This window comes from Petaurus breviceps, unplaced genomic scaffold (genome assembly GCF_028583685.1).
Source record: "Petaurus breviceps papuanus isolate PSGF00001 unplaced genomic scaffold, PetGlider_PUasm1.0 164, whole genome shotgun sequence".
Classification (NCBI taxonomy): domain Eukaryota; kingdom Metazoa; phylum Chordata; class Mammalia; order Diprotodontia; family Petauridae; genus Petaurus; species Petaurus breviceps.
This window is the reverse complement of record NW_027185735.1, coordinates 113,874-131,605: the sequence shown is the minus strand read 5'-3', so window position 1 is coordinate 131,605 and position 17,732 is coordinate 113,874. Positions and strand designations below refer to the sequence as shown.

Genomic DNA, 17,732 nt, shown 5'->3' with positions numbered 1-17,732 from the left:
ATATATATATATATATATATATATATATATATATATATATATATATAGCTATTTTTATTATATTAATAGGGCATATTCATGAGCACTTAATAGTCTTCCATCTATTTACATTGTTATTTATTTCTTTAAGAAGTATTTTGTATTTTGACTCTATGTGTGTCCTTTGTGTGCTTTAGTAGATTGATTCCAAGATATTCTATGCATTTTGTGATTATTTGGAATGGAAGTTCTTTTACCATTATTGCTTAATGGTTTTTGGTTTACTTTTCTATTATCTAGTACTAGAGTTTCTAAGGAATTAGTTCAATAAGTTATCTTAAAGGAAAGAAACTTTGGACTAACCTGTTCTAACTCAGAAGGAAATACAATTTTGCTTAGTTTTATTATTTATTTATATTAATTATTTAATTTGAGATAAACATTTGTGTGGAGCATGTGCCAAGTATAGACATGTTTATTGGACACTTATTTGTTCAACACTATTCTCACCATTTGGAATGAGTTACTGTAAAGGGAATGTAAATTTTTAAAGATCTTCCCTGCCTCTAGGTTAAGTGCACCTGGAGCTTGTGGTGGGAGACTTGTTTTTCGGGAGATACTTTGTGATTGGCCAGTGGGTCAAGAGGGTTTTTACATTCTCTAAGCCAGGAGAAGGCTATATAAAACCTTGATGTGAGGCTTTGCTTTGGGGATCACTTTGAGAAGTGTTGTGTGATTTGACCAGATGAGACTCTGGGCAGCCATTGTTGAGAGCCTCCTGGCCTTGAAAACCCAGATGTTGATGCTTCCCTCTGTGGTAACTGTGATTTGGTATGGATGTATGAAATGGTTGGACAATTTGGAAGCCTGTCTGCTGAAATGTTCTTGTAACTTATGCTTGTAAGCTCTGTATATTCTAAAGTTCGGGGTGCTGACCTTTTCCCCCCGAACTAGGTAAACGATATATGTTTGATGGATTAAAGTAAGCTTGTTAACCCATTTTGAGTTGCTTTCCTTTAGAAAAACAGACCTAAGAACCTGTGTTGGCAGCCATCCTGGGGATGCTGGGGTGCTTGCTGATATAATTACTTAGTGTATTTGCATATCCTAAACCACAGGTTTTTTTTTCCAATTGGAGCAAAATTAGTATCTTTTCATATTATGTTGTAGTGGTTATTCATTCAGAAAGACTGTTGTTACCTATATTTTGATCTATGGATTAAATGATTATCAGTCCCTAATCTTCTTGGTGGGTAATCAGAATTAGAGTTAAAGCATAAAATTAATTGGAGTAGTTTTTAGAAACCAACAAGATCAGATGAATATATACATATATATTCATATATATATATGTGTATATATATATATATGCGCACACATAAACAGAAACAGTCACACACATATAGATAATTGAAAATGTTTTCCAAGTTCTGCCTTCTATGGTATTTTAAATTATTTGGTGTAAAATTCTCAATAATTTGAATTAAAAAAATTTTTTTTGAGGGGGTAAGGTAGGGCAATTGGGGTTAAATGACTTGCCCAAGGTCACATGGCTAGTTTTGTGTAAAGTGTCTGAGGATGGATTTGAACTCAGGTCCTCCTGACTCCAGGGCTGGTGCTCTATTCACTGTGACACCTAGCCGCCCCTGATTTTTTTATTTTAATATTTCATTCAATTTTCATGTAAAAACAAATTTTACATTCAGTTTTTAAACTTCTGTCTTCCAAATTCCCTCCCTCCTTTCATTCACCCCTCAATAAGAAGGCAAGCAATTATGCAAATCACATTTCTTTGTTAGTAATGTTGTGAGAAAAAATAACATTGACCAAAAAAGATGGAATAAAAAGTTTAAAAAAAACATATACTTTGATCTGTGTTCAGATTCCTTTAGTTTTTTTCCTGGAGGTGAATAATATTTTTCATGATATGTGCTTGGCAATTGTCTTTGATCATCTTATTGCTGAGAATGGCTAAGTCATTCACAGTTTATCATCACCCAATATTGCGGTCTGTGGATGCTTGTCCCAGTTCTGCTTACTCCACTTTGCAACAATTCGTTTGTAAGCATAAGCAGCATGGGATTTTGTTGATATTTCTTGGAGTTCAGTGACTGTGGAACTGGCAGCCCCAACCTGGTAGAAGCCAAGTGAAGAGCAGCAGGAGCAGAGAGTAGGCTAGGTTGGGTCGCTACCAGGTACAAGATGAAAACTTTGCAGGAAGACAGGAGCAGTGAGTGTGCTTTCCTGTTACATTCCCCTGTTATGGGTTGGGACCCAGAGGGTTGGAGCTGTCTATGGTGGGATGGGGGGAAGTGCCATAGGCCCTGGGGGTCACCTGTTGGCTTTTTCATCCAGTCACCTCTCAGGATTTATAAGTCAGAGTGGAGCAGTGTTAGGCTGTAGATTCTTTGGTTCACTAGAGCATGGGTGCACCTGAGAGTGTCAGGAGGGAGCCTACAACAGCATCATGGAAAGAAGGACACTCTCCAAGAGAACTTTCAGGACTTGGACGCATTATTTTGAGTGAGAGGGTTGTGACCTTCTGTGACTTAGGGGTGGAGTGTGTTTTGTTTGAAGCTGCCCCTGAGGATGTAGGTGTTCAGGAAGACCCTGGCCTTGGATGCTTTTATTATATATGTTATGTTATATACTGAATGTTATGTTTTGTTTTAACCTTGTGGCCATACTTGTTGGGGGAAAAGGGTAAGTTACTTTTGGTTCTGTTTAAGGCCATGTGGCCACCCTGGCAATAAATAGTTATGTTGTTATGAATTGTGAATGCTTTAGTTTCTTGACTCACTCAAGGCTTAGCTTTGAATAAATAGAGCACTACAGGTACTGTGGTATTCGATCCTTAAAATATATCTACATATTCTTAGTAGTTGCTCATTTTGCTTTGGTGACACAATCTTCTATTCCCAAAACATTATTAAGCTGAGCATATTCTTTCATTCACTAATACCACTAATAAGTTTGTATCCCAAATGGATTAACAAAAATCAAATTAAAAAAGGCTGTATATGTACAGAAATATTTATATCAGCTCTTTTTGTAGCAGAAAAGGATTGGAAATTGAGGTGATACCCATCAACTACAGAAGGATTGAACAAGCTGTGACATATGATTTTGATGGAATGCTATTGTGCAATGAGAAATGACGAGGAACATGTTTTCAGAAAAACCTGGAACAAATTTCTCTCCATAATATTTGAATCAGTTCAAAACTCTACTAAAAGTGCTCTAGTGTTCCAATTTACCCACACTCCCTCCGATATTACTCATTTTCCTTCTTCATATTATTACACATTCTGATAGGTATGAGGTGGTACTTCAGAATAGGTTTAATTTACATTTCTCCAATCAATAGTGATTGAGAGCATTTTTTTCATATTACTATTGATATTTTATTTACAAACAGCCTGTTCATATCTTTGACTTTTTACCAATTGGGGAACAACTTGCATTCTCATAAATTTTGCCTCAGTTAACAGCATATTTGAAAAAGGAGGCCTTGATTAAACACAGACTTCATGTTTTTCACAGTTATTTCCCTTCATCTATAATGAGAAAGTTCAGAGTAACAAGTAACACTTTCCCATGTAGGAATGTAGACACTTTAACCTTATTGAATCCCTTAGGATCTTTGTTTCACATTTACTTTCTAAGCTTCTTTTGATTCTTGTATTTGAAGGTCAATTTTTTTTTTTTATTCAGCTCTGGTCTTTTGATCAGAAATGCTTGAAAGTCTTCTGCTTCATTAAATATCCATTCGAACTCTGAAGTTATGCTGTACAGGTAGCTCTTCATTGTAATCCCAGATCATTTGCCCTCTGGAATATCATATCCCAGACACTCAGATCTTTTAATGTAGAAATTGATAAATCTTACATGATCCTACCCAGGGCTTCACAATCTTTGAATTCCTTTGCTCTGGCTCCTTCTTTATTTTTTCCTTGACCTGGAACTTTTGGAATTTGAGGGTAACAATTTTTGGAATTATCATTTGCGACAATTTTTAGGAGGTGATTGGTGAATTCTTTCAATTTCTATTTTACTTCTGGTTCTAGTATATCAAGGCAGTTTTCCTTGAAAATTTCTATTAATGTCATGTCTAGTCTCTTCTTTTGATCATGGTCTTCTGGTAGTTCAATATATTTAAAATTTCTTTCCTCCATCCATTTTAAAAGTTAGTTGTTTTTCAGATGAGATAGTTGGAGTTTTTTCTATTTTTTTATTCTTTTGATTTAGTTTTATTGTTTCTTGATGTCTCATGGTGTCATTAACTTCCACTTGCTGAGATCTATTTTTTTGGAATTATTTTGTTCACTGAGCTTTTGTACTGCCTCTTCTATTTCACCAATTCAATTTTTTTTAAGGACCTACTTTCTTCAGGAAATTTTTGTACAATTTTTCCATTTGGCCTAGTCTTCTTTTAAAAAGTTATTATTTTCAATGACTACATATACATATACATACATGTATATATCTATGTATACACACATATATGACTAATCTGCTTCTTAAGGAGTTTTCTTTAGTAGATTTTTGTGCCTTTTTTCATATTCAGGTTTTTAATGTTATTTTTTCCCAGTATTTTTTCCCCATTTCTTTTACCAAAAAGTTAATCCTCTTCATAATTTTCCTGCATCACTCTTACTTCTTTTCTCAATTTACCCCCTACATCTCTTAATTGATTGTTAAACTCATTTTTGATCTCTTTCAGGGATTCTCTTTGGACTGGAAACCCATTCTCATTTGCTGTTTTGATTTACCTGTCTTCTAAGTTTGTGCTTTGACCTTTCTGTCATTATAGGAACTTTCTATGATCACGTTCTTTTTTTTTTGCTATTATTTGCACATTTTGCCATTCTATTTCTTGACCTTTAACATGATTTTAAAGTTGAGGTCCATTCTGGGATGGAAAATGCTCTGTCCTTAGCTTGAGGTATTTAATTCTGATGTTTCCAAGGCTAGACCTGGGAGTTTTTAAGTTTTCATTTCTTCAAAGGGAGTATGGTCTAAATCTCCCTCCTTTCCTGGCCTGTGCTCTGAAGCTCCAAGTGAAGAATAGGTTCCTGATTTGATATTCTTTTTATAACTCTATTGCTAAGATCTCACAAAATTTCAGATAATTTTCACCATGTGAACTAGTTACTGGAGGAATAAACTTTAAGTATAATACTATACTAAGATCTATTTTGCAAAAAGTAAAGAACACCTAAGAATCTTTTCTAAAAATTTCTCTTTTTGTGGAATAACTTTTCTTTTCAAAAATAATGAATTAATTTACTTTTAGCTTATAACATTCAGTTCCACAAGCTTTTGAGTTCCAAATTTTCTCCCCCTCTATTCCTTTCCCCCTTCTATTTATTCCTCTATGGCTGCATGCGTTCCAATATAGGATGTACAAATATCTTCACATTAAACATTAGTCAAGTTTTAAAGAAGGATTAGAACCAATGGAATGTACAATGAGAAAGAAGGAACAAAACAAAAGTAAAAAGAGAGAGAACAAGTTGATTGCTTCAATCTGCATTCAGACTCCATAAGCCTTTCTCTGGATGTGGATAGCCCTTTCTATCATGATTCTTTTGGGGTTGTCTTATAGCCTTGCATTTCTGAGAGGAGCCTAGTCTATCAAAGTAAGTCATCACAGATATGATGTATTGTGTACAATCTTCTCACAGTTCTGCTCCCCTCACATAGCATCAGTTTTATATAAGTCTCTCCAGGTTATTATTAAGTCTGTCTGCTCCTCATTTCTTTTTTTTTTTCATTTTTCAAATGCTTTATTAACTTCTTAATTACATCATTCATTTCCGCCAGTTTTTGAGTTACAAATTTTCTCCCCTTTTTTCCCCTACCCATCGCCCTAAAATAGCAGTCCCATAGGATATCCCCTTCTCCAATCTGCTCTCTCCCATATTTTCTCTCATACCCCTTTCTACTTTTCCAGTAGGGCATGGTGGATCTCTCTGCCCCAGTGACTGCATATCTTATTTCCCAATTACATGTAAAAGAGTATTAATAATAGTATACATATATATGTATGTATGTATATATATTTAAACATTTGATTTTAAAACTTAGAATTCCAAATTCATTCCCTTCCTCCCTTTTCACCCACCCTTACTGGGAAGATAAGAAGTTCAGTAGAGGTTGTACATGTGTGGCTAATGCAAAACAATAACATAGTAGATATATTGTAAAAGACTGACTATATTTCCCTCCCTCCTATCCCACCTCCCACTTGTTTTATTCTCTACTTTGATCCCATCCCTTTTCAAAAGTGGATGCTTCCAACTTCCCTGCCAGCCAGCCTGCCCTCCCTTCCATCGTCCCCTCCTCTGATTCCCTTACCCCCTACTCTCCTATAGGGTGAGATACCCTATTTAGTGTGTATTTCATCCCCTCTCCAAGCCAATTTCAATGAGAATAAGGTTGACCCATTCCCTTTTGCCTTCCTATTCTTCCCCTCCATTGTAACCATTTTCCCTTGCCTCTTCTTTATGATATAGTTTACCCCATTCTCTCTCTCCCCATCTCCTCTCATTATATTCCTCTCTCACCTCTTAATTTCACCTTTTAAGTATCATCCTTTCCTGTTAAATTGGTTCTGTGCCCTCTATTTATACCTGTAAACATATATACACACATTCACATATTTATTCTTATGCCCATATACCCTCATATGTACACACGTATATATTTCTATTCCCTTCAACTATTTTCATACTGACATTTTAATCAGTTACAATTATTGTTTTTCCATACAGGAATGTTAATAGTTCAACTTCGACAAGTTCCTTATGATTTCTTTTCTCTATTTACCTTCTCATGCTTCTCTTGCTTCTTGTATCCGAATGTCAATTTTTCTGTTCAACTCTGTTTTTTTCATCAAGAATGCTTGATAGTGCTCTATTCCACTGAATGACCATATTTTCCCCTGAAAAATGATACTCAGTTTTGCTGGGTAGGTGATTCTTGGTTTTAATCCCACCTCCGTTGACCTCTGGAATACCATATTCCAAGCCCTTTGATCCCTCAGTGTAGAAGCTGACAGATCCTGGGTTATCATGATTTCATTTCCACATTATTAAAATTCTTTCTTCCTGGTTGATGGTAATATTCTTTCCTTAATCTGGGAATTCCAGAATCTGGCTATAATGTTCCTATGAGTTTTCTTTTTGGGATATTCTTCAGGAGGTGATTGGTGGATTCTTTCAACCTTTATTTTACCCTCTGGTTTTAAAACATCAGGGCAGTTTTCTTTGAGAACTTCCTGGAGGATGATTTCTAGGTTCTTACTTTGATCATGGCTTTCAGGTATTCCAATAATTTTTAAATTATCTCTCCTAGATCTATTTTCCAGGTCAGCGGTTTTTCCCATGAGATATTTCACATTACCTTCTATTCTTTCATTGGTTTGGATCTGTTTAACAGCATCTTGATTTCTCATAAAGTCATTAGCTTCCATTTCCTCCAGTCTAATTCTGAAGGAATGATTCTCCTCAGTGAGCTTTTGACATTCTTTTTCCCTCTGGCAAATTTGGCTTTTTAAGGCATTCCTCTCCCCATTGCCTTTTTGAGCCGCTTTTGCCATTTGAATTAGTCTATTTTTTAAGGTGTAATTTTCCTAAGTCAGGCTGTTGACTCTCATTTTGTAATTTTCTTGCATCATTCTCATTTCTCTTCCCACTTTTTCCTCCACTTCCCTTATCTGCTTATTAAGGTCCTCTATGGACTGTAACCAGCTCGTATTTTGCTTTGAAGTTTTTGGTGCAGGAGTTCTCACTTCACTGTCTCCCTCCTGTTCCATGCTTTGCTCCTTTTTGTCCCCAAAATAGGAGTCTAATATTGGAATCTTCTGTACGCTTTGCTTCCTTTGCCTGGTCATGTTGCCCCACAGTCACTTGACCCTTGGTCTTTTTGCCACTGTAGGACTCTGCCATCAGACAGGGGAGCTTTTGTCCCAAACACTGGTGTTTTCTCAGCTGCTGGAGGTATTAGATGGGGGCCCTCTCTGGAGCCTCCACACACTCTTTCAAGCTGGTCACACAGCCCAGGATCTCTACCTTAGAGTGCAATCCATATCCAAGCAGGTTAAAGCAGGAGCAATTAACCCTTATACTGATTGCATGGTACCCCTTTACTGTGCAGGCCAGGAGCTGAAGTTGCCACGTGGTGCTGGCTGGCTGTGCTGGGCATCTAGGTGGCTTCTCACCCTAGGGGCAAAAGCTGACACACTCGTATTTAGTGGGTCCCCAAATCCAAACTGCACTGACCTCTCACTTTGTCCTTCACATCTATGTGTTGATAATTCTGGAAACGGCCACAGCTCCTGGTGATCTGGAGTCCCTCTGGCCAGTGGCTGGTCAGGCCTGTCCTGGGGCTAAAGCCTTGGGGTGGGGCTGGGCTTGGCTCCCAGAGCACTTCACTGGTGGATTCCTGCTGTCCTGCTGGGCTATCCTCAGAGAGAGGTTAGCTTCCATGTGTCATTTTATGGGTTCTGCAGCTCCAAAGTTTCTTCAGAGTCCCCTTTTTACATTGATTGGGAAGGTGGAAACAAGAGCTGCTGGGAGGTCGTGCTTCTACTCTGCCATCTTGACTTCACCCCCACTCCTGCTCCTCTTTTCTTAAAGCACAAATAATATGCCCTTACATTCTTATACCACAGCTTGTTTAGTCATTTCCCAAATGATGGACATCCCCTTGATTTCTAATCCTTTGCCATCACAAAAAGAGCTGCTTTCAATATATTTGTACATTTGCATTCTTTCCCCACTTGTATGATCTCTTTGGGATACAGCCCAAGAAGTGGTATTTGCTGGAGCAAAGGATATGCAAAGTTTGATTGGCCTTTTTGCATAGTTCCAAAATGCTCTCCAGAATGGATGGATCAGCTCACAATGCCACCAACATGCATTAGTGTTCCAGTTTCCACACATCTCCAACATTTATCATCTTCCTATTTTGCTGTGTTAGCCAATTTGACCTGTGAAATGTGGTACCTCACAGATGTTTTGATTTGCATTTCTCCAATCAATAGTGATTTAGAACATTTGTTCATATGATTATAAATATCTTTTATTTCTTCTTGTGAAAACTGCCTGTTCATATCCTTTGTCCATTTATCTTTCAGGAAATAACTTGTATTGTTATGAATTTGACTCAGTCCTCTCTATGTTTTAGTAATGAGACCTTTCTCAGAGGCTGTGGTTGTAAAAATTCATTCCCATTTTTCTCCTTCCCTCCTCATCTTGGTTACATTGGCTTTGTTTATTCTATTTTCTCCTTTGTCCCTGTCCCTTTTCAAAGATTTAATGCAAAATGGACATGACAGAAAAAAATGCTTTCTCTTCTGATGCCACTGTGTACAGTAGGTGGCAGCAACTTGGCTGATCTGGGAAGGAGAAGCCTGAACCTCAGGCTGCACCTTTCCCCAGATACTCCAGAGGATATTGTGTCACTGTTTCACTGCACACAATGAGTCCTGAGAAACAAACATGGGGCATTTTGGAGGATCCAGGAGGTTTAGCAGGCCTTATTGTGCTCAGCCCAATTTGTGCCTCTATTCCCCCATCTGAGAGATATATGAGCTTGGATGTGTTGATAAGTTTTTTTTTTTTTAACCCTAGCTCTCCAGAGGAGAAAAATGAATGGACAAAACTGTTTTAAGTTTAATTTGCATTATTAGCATTTTCTTTATACTTTTATTAAGTCTAAATAAACAACATCCCCACACACAATTAAAGCCAAGCCCTGATTTTCACTGTCTGCTGATTTATGAAGGATACTGCTCACAGTGAAAATTTGACAATGTCTTCTCTCTTGCCAACAGAGCATATTCTGGATATAAGGGACCATGAATGGGATTGAGGCTGCATAATCCACAAGAAAACCAGTTACAAAGAGAAGGAACAAAAATAGACCTATAATCAAACAGAGGGTCAGGAGTGAGCTCAGAAATGCGCACCCCCCTTCCCCCAAGGTAGATCCATTATCGACAGAAGATAAAACACGATAAAAGCTTGGGGTTACCTTCCTAATTTCAAATGGCTTTGAGAGAAGCTGGAAAGATAACAGAAGCATAGAAAAGCCTAATGAGCATTCTTTTGGTGTTGAAGGTAGATTGGAGTGATGGAGAAGGACAGGCACTTGAATCTTTATCAATGATATTAAATTCTCAGTGTCACTAAGAGTTGTCAGGGTTTTAGAACAATTCTGAGGTAAACATCTCTGTGGAGCTCAGGGAGGAGACTTATCCCAGGGGGACACAGTTGCTTTTAGTCATACTAAACAGAGAAAGACATGCAAATGCTGCTCCTCCCTCTAGGGATGAAAACCAGCAAAAACCTGTGTCTGCAGCTCTGGGAGAGGAGTTTTCCTTTGTGTGGCCTTTCTCTCCTAAGGACTGACACTGTACAGTGTGAACAATGGGTTTGGGACTGAATGGAATTTTCATTCTGACTATTTTACAAGGTAGTTTTGTCTTTTATTTGTTTCTCGACCTAAGAAACACTCTGAAATAATGTATTTGTGTGACTGTTTTCTTTAATGACTCTTTGTTGGCAGGTGTCCATTGTGATGTTCAGCTGGAGGAGTCTGGGGGTGATGTGAGACAGCCTGGAGAATCTCTTAGCCTTTCCTGCAAAGCTTCTGGATTTGACCTTAGCAGCTATTACATGAATTGGGTCCGCCAGGCTCCAGGGAAGGGGCTGGAGTGGCTCTCATATATTAGTAATGATGGAGGAAGCACAGGCTATGCAGACTTTGTGAAAGGGCGATTCAAAATCTCCAGAGACAACAGCAACAGCATGCTGCACCTGCAAATGAATTCCCTTAAAGCTGAGGACACAGGCCTGTATTACTGTGCAATAGACACAGTGAGAAAAAGGAGTCTGAGACCAGACATAAACCTCCTCATTCAGATAGGTCATGTGGAGATTAACTTGGCAGGAAAGTCAACAATAGTGAGCACAAACAGACCACTTAGAATAACACGTAAAGTATGAAGCTTAAAATATAGTTCAGGTTCTCTAATTTCTTCCTAATTCACAGAGAAAATCTATTCCATTCATCCATCTGTCTATCTATCTATCTATCTATCTATCTATCTATCTATCTATCTATCTATCATTTATTTATCTGTCTATAATTCTATCTGTTTGTCTATCATATATCTATCCATCTATCTGTATGTCTGTCTATGTATCTATCTAGCATCTATTTATCTGTCTATCTTTCTGTCAGTCTATCTATCATCTATTTATCTGTCTTTCTATCTATCTGTCTGTCTCGCTATCTATGTATCTATCGTCCATTTATCTATCTGTCTATCTATTTATCATCTATTTATCTATATGTCTATCTTTCCATCTATCTATCTGTCTACCTATCTATCTGTCTATGTATCTATCATCTATTTATCTTTCTATCTGTCTTCCTATCTATAATCTATCTATCTTATCTATTTTATCTATCTTATCTATCCACGCTGTGAAGTTTGGGTTGTGCCAAAGGACTGAAACACAAACGGCATCAAAGCCCTAGCTTCTCCACTCCTGCCCTAATTCTTAGTCACCACAAAAAGAGCTGCTATATATCTTTTTGTACATATAGACCCTTCTCCATTTTTTATGATCTCTATGGACATAGATATAGTAGTGGTATTGCTGGAACAAAGGTTACACAAAGTTTGATTGCCTTTTGGGCATAGCTTCAAATTGCTCTCCAGAATGGTTGGATCAATTTACAGCTCTATTGGCAGTGCATTTGTCTTCCAATTTCCCCACATTTTCTCCAATATATGTATCACTTTAATTTTCTGTTATATCCACTGATGTTAGAGATATGTGCTGGCACTTCAAAGTTGTTTAATTTGCATTTCTTTAATCAATACTGATTTAGATAATTTTTTCATATGACTAAAGATAGCTTTGATATTTTCATTTGAAAACAGCCTCTTCAGATCTTTCAATCATTTATCAATACAAGTCATGCCGATTTGTAATATAAATTTGAATTGTGTCTATATATTTGAGAAATGAGGTCTTTATTGAAGACATTTGCTAATTTTCCCCCCATAGCTTTCTGCTTTCCTTCCCAGTTGCCTTGTCTTTATTTGTGTGCAACTTTTATTTTTACATAGTTAAAATTATCTGTTTTTTATATCATAATGCTATTTATGTCTGGTCTGATCCTAAAATCTTTCATGAGCCATAGAATTTGAAAGGTAAATTATTCCTTGTTATAATAATTTGTTTATGTCTTTTTTTTCCCTAAATAATGTGTTCATTTTGACCTTATCATGGTATACTGTCTGAGATTGGGGACTATATCTGCTGTTTTGCAGTTTTCCTTCCTTCCTTCCTTCCTTCCTTCCTTCCTTCCTTCCTTCCTTCCTTCCTTCCTTCCTTCCTTCCTTCCTTCCTTCCTTTTGTGACAAAAACATCAAACCTAAATTAGAAAGAGTAAAAATAACAATTAAAAAATATGGACTGATTTCCCTAATTAATATTGATGAAAAATCTCAAATAAAATACTATCAAGGTAATTATAGCAACTCATCAACATCAGATAGTTGACCATAACAGTAACAAAATCAACATAAGTCAAGTGATTATCTCAATAGATACCAAGAAAAGCTTTTGACAAAATACAGCCCCCACCCCTATTAAAACCCCTAGAGAGTCTAGGAATAAATGGGACTTAAGTTAAAATAAGTAGTACGTATCTAAAACCACAAGCAATCATTTTCTCTAGTGGGAATAAATTAAAGCCTTCCCAATAAGATTGGGGTACAGTAAGCATGCCCATTAACACTATTATTATTCAATACTGTACTATAAAGGTTAGCTGTAGCAATAAGAGAATAAAAAGAAATTGAAGTAATTGTAATAGGCAACCAGGAACCAAAACTTATCATTTTTTGTAGATAATATGATGCTATACTTAGACTATCCTAGAGAATCAACTAAAAACCTAGTTGAAATAATTAAGAACTTTAGCAAAGTTAGAGGAGACAAAATAAAACCACAAAAATCATCAGCATTTCTAAATATTAACTACAAAGTTCACTAGCAACACATAGAAAGATAAATTCCAAATAAAAGAACTGTATATAATACGAAATACTTGGGAGTCTGCCTGCAAAGACAAACTCAGCTTTGGTGTTTTCATCAAGAATGGTTGAAAGTCCTCTATTTCATTGAATGACCATATTTTCCCCTAAGCATTATGCTCAGTATTGCTGGGTAGGTGATTCTTGCTTTTAATCCTAGTTCCTTTGACCTCTGGAATATCATATTCCAAGCCCTTCAATTCCATAATGCAGAAGCGGCTAGATCTTGTGTTATCCTGATTGGGTTTTCACAAACTTGGGAACTCTGGAATTTGACTATAATATTCCTAGGAGATTTCTTTTGGGATATTTATCAAGAGGTTAGTGGTGAATTCTTTCAATTTATATTTTACCCTCTGGTTCTAGAATATCAGGCAGTATCCCCTTTTCATTGAGAATTTCTTGAAAGATGATGTATGGGCTCTTTTTTGATCATGGCTTTGAGGTAGTCCAAAAATTTTTAAATTATTCTCTCCCGGATCTGTTTTCCAGGTCAGTGTTTTTTTTTTTTTTCCAATGTGCTATTTTACATTGCCTTCTATTTTTCATTCTTTTGGATCTGTTCTATAATAACTTGGTTTCTCACAAAGTCATTGGCTTCTATTTGCTCTAATCTAATTTTGAAACAATTATTTTCTTCAGTGAGCTTTTGTAGTTCATTTTACATCTGGCCATCTTTTTTTTTGGAGGGGGGAAGCAAGTGCAAGTGACTTGCCCAAAGTCACATAGCTATATCGTGTCACATGTCTGAAGTCAAATTTGAACTCAGATCCTCCTGCCTCCAGTGCTGGTGCTTTATTCCATGATTCACCTAGCTGCCTTTGGAAACACCTTTAAGTTGAATTTGAAGCAGTTGCATATACTCTTTCATGTCTTCTAATTCCAGATTAAATAACAAACATAAGGAAAACTCAAACGTCCCATTAAGATAACACCACAGTTATAATAATTTACTACTCTTAATAGACTTGCATTTCTATTTCTCAAACTTATTTATCCTTCTCTAACCATATTCATTCTGAAATAACAGGATACTTCAGGATTTGAATTATATACATATGATAAGTTAGAAAACTAATTTTAAAACTTGCTAGGCCTTGGAGTGAATTGAGATCTAAACAGTAAGATCTTTTCCACCTACAACTCATTACAGTAATTTAGATGCTTTAGTGTTAATCACTAGCCTTAGATCTCTGATGCTGTTTCCATTGAACTGCTGTCTCTAACTCTGTTACTCTGAGAGCACGCATTTAAGACCAGTCCAAGGGCACCAAAATCTAAGAGTGAAACTTGAAAATTCACAGTTAGTTTGGATGTAATTGTTATCCATATCAAATTATTACCTCAATAAATTAGCTTGCAAATGAAAATTTAGTAGGCCTTCTAAAAATCACACAAAAGATTTTGCAAAACACATCTTCATAAAAATATTTCCCTTTCTTCAAAACAGTTTGCAATTTATTCTGATGTTACTATAGCAAACCAAATTCCTAATCACCACAAAATTCCTACTTACCTAGATTCTCTAGTCAAAAAGGTGTTTATAATGAGGAGGAGCTTCAGCTTTAATAAGCCAAGAACATACCCAATTAAATTAGTCTTTTCACAAGAAATTTACTAAACCTCTAAATATTTACTCAGTATCTTTTCTTCCCTTTGTCTTTAAATATATCACTACAGATTAAGGAAACAATTATATTCTAGAATCTCACGATGATAGTGGTAGTTCACAAAACTACAAATTAACACACACACACACACACACACACACAAACAAATATATCTTTAGATGAAACAGATTTGAAAATCACTTCCCTATTTGGTGCAAAGATTTCCATTTACTCAGTTAGAATTCCACAATGAAAAACTCTTGCACAGGGTAGATAAGGATTACAAAGGAGATTTTACATGGTCTTTTCTTTGTGTAATTACCAATTTTTCTTTCACAAAAATTTATTTGTAAATACATGATTTAAATAATAAGTACAAATAGCTAAGTTAACAACCTCATAAATTTTATTTGATAGCCAAATAATTTTAGCTGAAACTTCCTTTTAAATATAGACAAAACTTGGAAGTTTATGGTTTTTATTTTTACTTTTTGGAGGGCAATTGGAGTTAAGTGACTTGCCCAATGTCACATGGCTAGTTTTTGTATTAAGTGTCTGAGGCCAGATTTGAACTCAGGTCCTCTTGACTCCAGGGCCAGTGCTCTATTCACTGCACCACCTAGCCGCCCCAAGGAAGTTTATGTTTTTTTTTTTAATTATAGTACTTCAGAATATTACAATACATGGTCAGATAGAATGACTTAACAGCATCCTGATTCATTATTTTTTTTTCTTTATGACAGTATAATTCTAATCTAAGAACATTTAATTGTAAGAGAAATTGCTTTTCTAACATACAGTTATCAAATTATACAATATGAGAAAATTCAGAAATATAACAATACCATAAACAATTGTCATGTATTTAAAACTTGAAACAAAGCCAATTACTTACCAATTAGGTGACCTTAATTTAGTTGGATGTGTTTCCAAGTTGTCTTCATTTTTACTTTCACCTTTTTCTGCTTTACACAGAAAATCATTCATCTCATCACCATTGGCATTGTAACACATTTCTTAATGTGAAATTTAAAAAAATATCTTTTCCTGCTACATAGTCTGGGTTGAAACCCCAAGACTCTGAGCTGTATTGCTGCTTTTGGCCCAGGCAAAGAGAACTAAGGAATTTGATTTAGTGCTGTCTGGGTGTGGTCACTTTCCCAACATAGAAACCTCCAGAGTTTATAAAGTTAACTAAATAATAATTAATTAAGCAGTACTAGGAAACATTTTAAGATTTTATATAATAATTGCATATCATAATAACCAGTATCTTTACTATAGACAATATTTACAGAGTTTTAGATTTAATAAGGCCTTCCTACAGATTTATCCTGAAAGGAAGGTAGACATAATTCTTTCTAACACTCTATAACTTTTCAAATCAAGCTACAAAATTTTCATTATCAACCTTTCTACTTAAAAAAAATCAAACTTCCTCACATCCTCTCAACGTGCTTAAACTATATGAAGCTGGCACAAGAGCAGCTAGAACAACTATCTCAGGATGGGGAGGGTTTAGAACACATGAGCTTGTTGCTGACCACCTACATCTGTCCCCAAGCAGTTTTTTTCCCTACCTCCCAATTTTTTGCTCAAGCTTTTATTTCTCTTTCTAAACCTTTCAAACGCATTACTCATATTCCCCCCATTTTCCTTTACATTTAGTCAGATCCCAGACTGCACATACCATGGTTATATGTGCAATGGCATATGTTCCTGTTGAAACACAAGAGGGGGATTCTGTCTATTCCCAGACCTTGTTAACTGGTTAAAAAGCTTTACTGCCTAACAGAGTTTTCCAAATTAAAAATCATACTCACCTCCTTTTTGTCCTTCTTGTCTTCACTTTTAGAATCTGGAGGGAGTTAATGCTTAATAATTTACAAATCAAGAAAGCTGTATTTCTCTCATACCCTTCACAAACAACTTTTATAATAATAAGATAACATTTTAAACAAATCACTGAAATCCTAATATGGCTTTTGTATTGAAGGCTATGATACAAAAGCTCTGATCAAAGAGTCTTAAAAGACAAAAGCTAATTTTTGCAGTTTTAAACACATTGCTCTGATGTCAACTTTATTTGGAGGAAGGATGCAGTGACAGTTCTCTAAATTTACTTTAAACATAATCTACAAGCTTTAGCTTTGTTTCAAAGATTTTAGCTTAGTTTCAAAGAGAAATAACATAAAAATTATTGGACTACTAAGTTATGAGAAAAAAGAGTTTAGACACTATATTTCAAGAAATAATTAAGCAAAATTGCCCTGAAGTTTTAGAACTGTAGGGTAAAATAAAAAATAAAAAATCCATAGATCACCACCTGAAAGAGATCTTAAAAAGAAAACTCACAAAAACATTGTAGCTAAGTTTAAAAGCTCACAGATTAAGAAGAAAATATTGCAAGCAACTAGAAAAGAACAATTTAAATATTGTGGAGCTACAGTCAAGATAACATAGATTTAGAAACTTCCTTGATCCATGCTTCTTATGCTAGGAGCTACTTGCCTCAAGGTTTTTCTGAAGCTCACAGTGAAAGTTGTGGGAGAGTGAGATAGTCTGGCTACTTCAGGATTCTACCTCTCAGCCCCTAGGCTGTAACTCAGGCAGGCTCAGCTGCTGGAGGCTCAAAGTGCTGGTATCTGCTGGTTCCCCTGGTGGTGTGAAGGCACACCTGGGGTTCTGTTGTTAGTGCTTGCTGGCTCCAACTGCTGGGGTTTCAGGATCTCCTGTTGGTCGGGTAAGATGGGGCTTGTTGGGATGGCTCTCACACTGTACCTTAGCCTCGGTGCAGGCACACCCACACCCTTCATCTAGGACTTCCAAGCCTGATTCGGGTTGCACTATTTGAGGATTTTACCCAGTGGCAATATTCCTTGGGTTTCCAGGGTCTTAGGGAGAGAGTGGAACAGCTAGGCTTTACTCTGCCATCTTGGCTTCTGGAAATTCAGGTAGCTGATTTTTAAACATCTAGGCTGTGGGTTGGTAGCCCCAGAATTAGCTGCTGCTGCTGTAGG

General features: G+C 36.2%; 1 long non-coding RNA gene across 1 annotated transcript in view; it reads right to left on the bottom strand.

Moving 5' to 3' along the window:
* LOC138156762 (uncharacterized) overlaps positions 1-17,435 on the bottom strand; it is a 91,275-nt gene extending 73,840 nt beyond the window's left edge. The window contains exon 1 of the long non-coding RNA XR_011167217.1: positions 15,608-17,435. This is a non-coding gene — a long non-coding RNA (uncharacterized lncRNA). The remainder of the gene's footprint in view (positions 1-15,607) is intronic.
* Between the last annotated feature and the right edge of the window lie 297 nt (positions 17,436-17,732).